The following is a 5,934-nucleotide window of genomic DNA, read 5'->3' as shown; positions in this document are numbered from 1 at the left end:
AAAGCAAGTCCCCATTACAGAAGAGGCCATTCAGCAAGTTCTGAGTCTTTCCCCTATTCCAGAAGGAATGGACGCTTTTCAGGAAGCCACCCTTCAACGCCAGAGATACCAATTTGACTGGGACTCCGTTCTCAGAGTCATTACTTTACCTGGCAGCCGTTGGATCTACGGATACCACTGCAACCGCCCTAAGAGAATCTTGGCTTTCGCACTTACCTTGGAGGCTCGCGTATGGGCACAGATCATGTCCCATTACGTCTTTCCAAGCACTCATGAGTCCTCCTTCATTGCGGACATGGCTGTTCTACTATGGTGCATCCTTACAGAGCAACCTCTGAATCTCTCAAGACACATCCGGCATGCTATGGAGCATGTACAAATCGCGGGCAACTTACCTTTCCCCGCCTTGGTCTCAAATCTTGTCTCCGTAGCTGGAGTCTCCTGCAGAGCTGGGGACACCAAAGTCATGCTTCCACGGGATGATCAATATATCCCTAATGGGAAATACCTCAGACTTTCAGCAGCTACTACAAGCCAGCCTACTGAGCCGGTTGAAGATATTCCTTCTTCAACACCACAAGCATCTACCACCGAGAAAGTGCTCCAGCAGATACTTGAAAAGTTGGATCGGCATGAACAAAAAGCAAAGATGAGAGAGCGCCGTAACGAGCGCCGATTCAAACACCTCAAAGAGCTACTCAAGGGACGCTTCAGAGACTCAGACACCCCAGACTCCACTTCTTTTCCTGCACCGGGAGCCATACTGGTCCCGATTGTGGAAATACTGCCACCATCCCACCCCTGTTCCTGATAGATGGCACCGAGGACGGTGCAAAGCCTTAAGTGTGGGGAGGTCGGTTAGTACCTGACTTCCGGAGGTAAATTCTCTTATCTGACACCAATAATTAGGATATTTTTGTTAGATTTTTTTCTTTCTTTTATAGAATAGAATAAATTGCATAGGTTAGGATAGTTGCATGCATGTTCTACTTGATTGAAAAGACAATAAGTTTCTTTTAAAAAAACTATCTTTGGAACAAAATGTCACTAATTTTTTTCAAAGTTTTTATGATAAATCTGCTTGAGTTGTATTTGGAACATGATGTTTGAGCCAAAGAACACACAACTTGTGAAAGATTTGAGCCTTTATGTATGGTTACACTATTTAACCATAATTATTTTATTCTTGTGTGTTTACTTCTCTATGATTGTAATCTATATTTGTTTTATCTTATATGTCCAATATTTATTATATTTACATGCTTGCACATGATTGAGGCCATTATTTGTTTAAACTCACTTATCCAAATCAAGTCTACCCTTTTCAATTACCCTTGTTAACCACTTTGAGCTTTTAAAACCCCATTCGTTCTATATTTCACCACATTACTAACCTTAAGCTGAAAAACAATTGCATATCCCAAATTGAATCTTTGGTTAGCTTAAGATAGAATTGTGTGTGCTAGTTAAGTATGGGAAATTGTGAGAACAGAAGTTGTTAAGGGAATGTGTCATGAAAATTTAAAAGAAATTTGGATACCCACTCATGTGAAAATATAAGAATGAAAAATCTATGTGCATTGATAAGCTTTATTTATTCAAAAAAAATATTCAATAAATAAGGGGACAAAATTACCCCAATGTTAAATTCAGAATTCAAAGATCAATGCACATATGATAGAATTAAAATACAAGGTTGAAACATGAGTATGGGTTGAAAAAGGGAATTATGGGTAGCTAGGCATGAATTTAAAAGTATATAGAATATATGTATATTAGGTGAGAGCTTAGGTTAATTAAAGATTCAATTTATAAAGCTCACTTATCCATATGTATATCCTAACCATTCTTTATGATAAAGAATTGGTTACATTTACACATTCTACACGAGGTTCTGTCACTGCCTTATCTTTCTGTACTGGTAAGTGTGTGATATTTTGTATAATAAATCAAATATGGAGCTGCCTCTATTCTTCAGGCTTTTAGTGCCTTTTGGTATTTTGTGTTGATTTTGTTAGTGGATTATTTTATCTGGCTTAGATGGGAAATCCATTCTAGCCTCTGGAGGTTCATCAGGTGTCATAAGCGTATGGAATCTGGAAAAGAAAAGGCTCCAGTCAGTTGTAAGAGAGGCTCGTGATAATGTGATCACATCACTACATTTTTTTGCAAATGAGCCAGTGCTTATGAGCATTTATTTTATGCTTTTGCTCAGATGTGGATTTTGCATTTTGCTCAGATGTCTTATAGAAGTAGTATGTGATTGATAATAATAGTGTAAAACTTTTATATTAACAAAGCATTGAACTGGAGCAATCTGTTTCAATTATTAATGAAATAAAAAAAAGTTTTAATGTAATGCATTTCATTTTTTCTATTAAGATAAAGCTAATTGTGAGTTAAATTAACTAAACCGTGGACTGAAACTGTTAAATCACTAGTTTGTAGCTCAATTGGTAGGTAAAGTGGCTATTGAGAAAGAGTTGCAGTGTATACTTTGGGGTCCCTGTCTTCTCCTATAAGGATCTCCCATAATGCAAAATAAAAGATAAAATGTGTAAGTGCTTATGCTTCATAATATATAATAATAGAATAATGGTTTATTAGCCTAGTTGTGTAAGTGCTTATGCTTATACTCAAACTCCGACAGATATATAATTATGGTTTAGAGGTTATAAATACAAGAACTCGGTTTTTCACAGTATCATTTCCATGAACATTGTAGTGGGAGTATCAAGTTAGCCCTTGTGTAGTTATTGAAGCCGCTGATCATATTTGGTGCTCAAGGTACATCCTTGAGATAATTGTAGTTTATTATATCTGGTTTCTAAAATAATCAGTTATAGATATGCTAAGACAATTTAATTCTTTACACTACAGATTTCTGGTGGTTCTGTTTCATGTCTTATGGACTTTGGATTCTGTGTATGATTTATTGTTCTTGTTATGTAACTTTGTGTAAATTAAAGAACGGTATAGTTAATCTATCTTGAGTTAACTAGGTCTTGTATATAAATTCTTGCAAGAAATTTGTTGCCTGCTAAGAGAAGCTTATTTTCAATGCATTTGTACTCATAATTTGGGTTAACTTGGTAGCATTGTTGTTTTTTGTTTTTGTTTATTTTTCGTACCTCTCCGCAGCATTATCTGTTCATAGACTGGTGTAACTTTTAAAACTCTTATTCTAGTTCACTTTTTCTCGTAACATGCATCATCTAACAAAGTTGGATATTTACTATGGTTTCTTATTTTTTGATTGCAGAATAATCTTCATGAACTCTGGACCCTTCTCAATTTTCTTCTGCCTGAAATTTTTAGCTCTGCTGAAACTTTTGATGAATGGTTCCAAATATCAGGTGAAATTAAAGTTCTTTGTAGACTGATCATTTAATGACTTGACATTGTCAAATGTTTCTAAAAATTTCTTTTGTAGGTAAAATGGTTCTATTGGATAAGTTACTTCCTAAATTAAAAGAGCATGATTCCCGGGTCCTGATATTCTTACAGGTTAGTTTTCTTGAATTACATTTTGTGGGACCTTATATTAATCGTGATAGGAGTTTAACTTCTAAACATTTTTAAATTGAAATTATGTCCCACCTTAGCAGCTTCTAAACTGATTAACTGTGAAATTTGCAGCAAGGCCATGGAGCAAGTGAGCAAGAACCAGGCATTAGTAGATGCTATTGGAGAACCAATAGTTAAAGCTCAGGATCATGCTCATAGGATTGGACAGAAGAAATAAGTACAAGTTTTCCAATTTTGCACGGAGGTTTGTTATTGTTGTGCATTATTACTATGTTCACTATTATCTATGCTTTTCTATATAGGCAGCATACATGTAAGGCACCTAATTGGATATATCTAATTTTAAAAAAATTGCAACACATGCTGTCGATGATGCAACTTATAAAATTATTACAATATCAAGATAAAACCTATTGATATTAATCTAGAATGAATGCCATTGTCAGCATTAGTCATTATAGATAAACTAAAAGCCTGTATATCTAGTAAGTGCGATATCTCACTTGTATTGGCACAAAGTTTCTATAAATATCCGACAAGATATATACCCAACTCTGGCACAACAACCAATTTGAAGCACTGAATTTATACTTTTGGTTGGTCTTAATATCTTGTAAATGAAAATTCACAGTATACAATTGAAGAGAAAATAATTGAAAGGTCTTAATATCTTAACATGATCTTTTTTCTCATTCTGTGCCATAGTTGAGCAGAAATGGATGTGGATCCTTCGATGTTCCCATGTGAATTGATGACAATCCAAAGAATTGCAATTGGGTCTTCTGGAGAGGCTGCTCAGCCTGATGCAATTAGAGCAACATTTGCAGAATTCTTCTCAATGCTTATTTTTTATTTTGCTGCTGAAGGCTCTGGCATGTCAAACAAAGCACCATAAGGAACACTACAACAAAATAGCATTTTGGCGACGTTTTTTTTTTTAATGTTTGGTGACGGTTTTAACTGTCACTAAATAGTTTTGCGACAGTTAAAAAAAGCGTCGCAGATTTGAGCGTCGCCAGCTGACATAGTGACGGTTTTGGACCACCGTTGGTAAGGAGTGTCGCTAAATTGTTTGTGACGGTTTTTAAAGCATAAAACCGTCACTAATTTGTAACACATGTAAAGATATTTTTTATGCATTTTTTATGTTTTAAATTATATTGACTTGCTTGTTTATAATAATTTTCTTTTAATTTTATAATACGATGAATTTGTTTATTTTTTGGAATATTATAAATATTCAAATACAAATTAGATAAAAATTTGTATTAAATTTATATTTATTTTGTATGAAAATAAGTTTATTTTGTAATTGAAAAAATAAAAAAATCTATTTTAGTTTACTGACAGATTACAGACGGATTTTCTGTCTGTAATAAGAGTCTGAGATGATTTTCCAAGGTTAAATTACAGACGGAAAATCTGTTGGAAAATTCGTCTGTAATTACAGACGAAAAAATCCGTTAGAAAATTCGTCTGTAATTACAGACGGAAAATTCGTCGGAAAATTCGTCTATCATTACAGAGGAAAAATCCGTCGAAAAATATGCCTGTAATTATAGACGAAAAAATCCATCAGAAAATTCGCCTGTAATTACAGACGAAAATTCCGTCGGAAAGTTCGTCAGCTTCGGGAAATGAATGGAGAATTTACAGAGGGAAAATCTTTCGGTAACTGGTAAAAATTTGTCGGTAATTTTTCGACGAAAAAAAATCCGTCGGTAAATAATTTCCGACGAGGCTTTTACAGAGGGACAAAATTCGTCGGTAATTTCATCGGTAACCAAAAATCCGTCTGTAATATATACCAAATCTGTCTGTAAATCTGTCTGTATTAAGCCATTTTCAAGTTGTGCTAATTAATCTTCAGTTGCTTGGGGACAAGCAACAATTTAAATCTGGTGTTGTAATGAGCGGATAATTTATACGCTTTTTGGCATTATTTTTAGGTAGTTTTTAGTATGATCTAGTTACTTTTAGGGATGTTTTCATTAGTTTTTATGCTAAATTCACATTTCTGGATTTAACTATGAGTTTGTGTGTTTTTCTGTGATTTCAGGTATTTTCTGGCTGAAATTGAGGGACCTGAGCAAAACTCTGATAAGAAGGCTGACAAAAGACTGCTGATGCTGTTGGATTCTGACCTCCCTGCACTCGAAATGGATTTTCTAGAGCTACTAAACTCCAAATGGCGCGCTCTCAATGGCGTTGGAAAGTAGACATCTAGAGCTTTCCAGAAATATATAATACTTCATACTTTATTCGTAATTATACGACGTAAATTGGCGCTCAACGCCAGTTCCATGCTGCATTCTGGAGTCAAACGCCAGAAACACGTCACGAACCAGAGTTGAACACCCAAAACACGTTACAACTTGCCGTTCAACTCCAAAATAAGCCTTAGCT

General features: G+C 35.0%; 1 long non-coding RNA gene across 1 annotated transcript in view; it reads left to right on the top strand.

Annotated features, from left to right (window-relative positions):
- LOC127742406 (uncharacterized) overlaps positions 1 to 2,805 on the top strand; it is a 15,709-nt gene extending 12,904 nt beyond the window's left edge. The window contains exon 3 of the long non-coding RNA XR_008003631.1: positions 2,788 to 2,805. This is a non-coding gene — a long non-coding RNA (uncharacterized LOC127742406). The remainder of the gene's footprint in view (positions 1 to 2,787) is intronic.
- The last annotated feature ends 3,129 nt before the right edge of the window (positions 2,806 to 5,934 follow it).

Source organism: Arachis duranensis, chromosome 10, assembly GCF_000817695.3.
Source record: "Arachis duranensis cultivar V14167 chromosome 10, aradu.V14167.gnm2.J7QH, whole genome shotgun sequence".
Classification (NCBI taxonomy): Eukaryota; Viridiplantae; Streptophyta; class Magnoliopsida; order Fabales; family Fabaceae; genus Arachis; species Arachis duranensis.
Note: the sequence above shows the minus strand (reverse complement) of the source record. Positions and strands in the feature narration are given on the sequence as shown.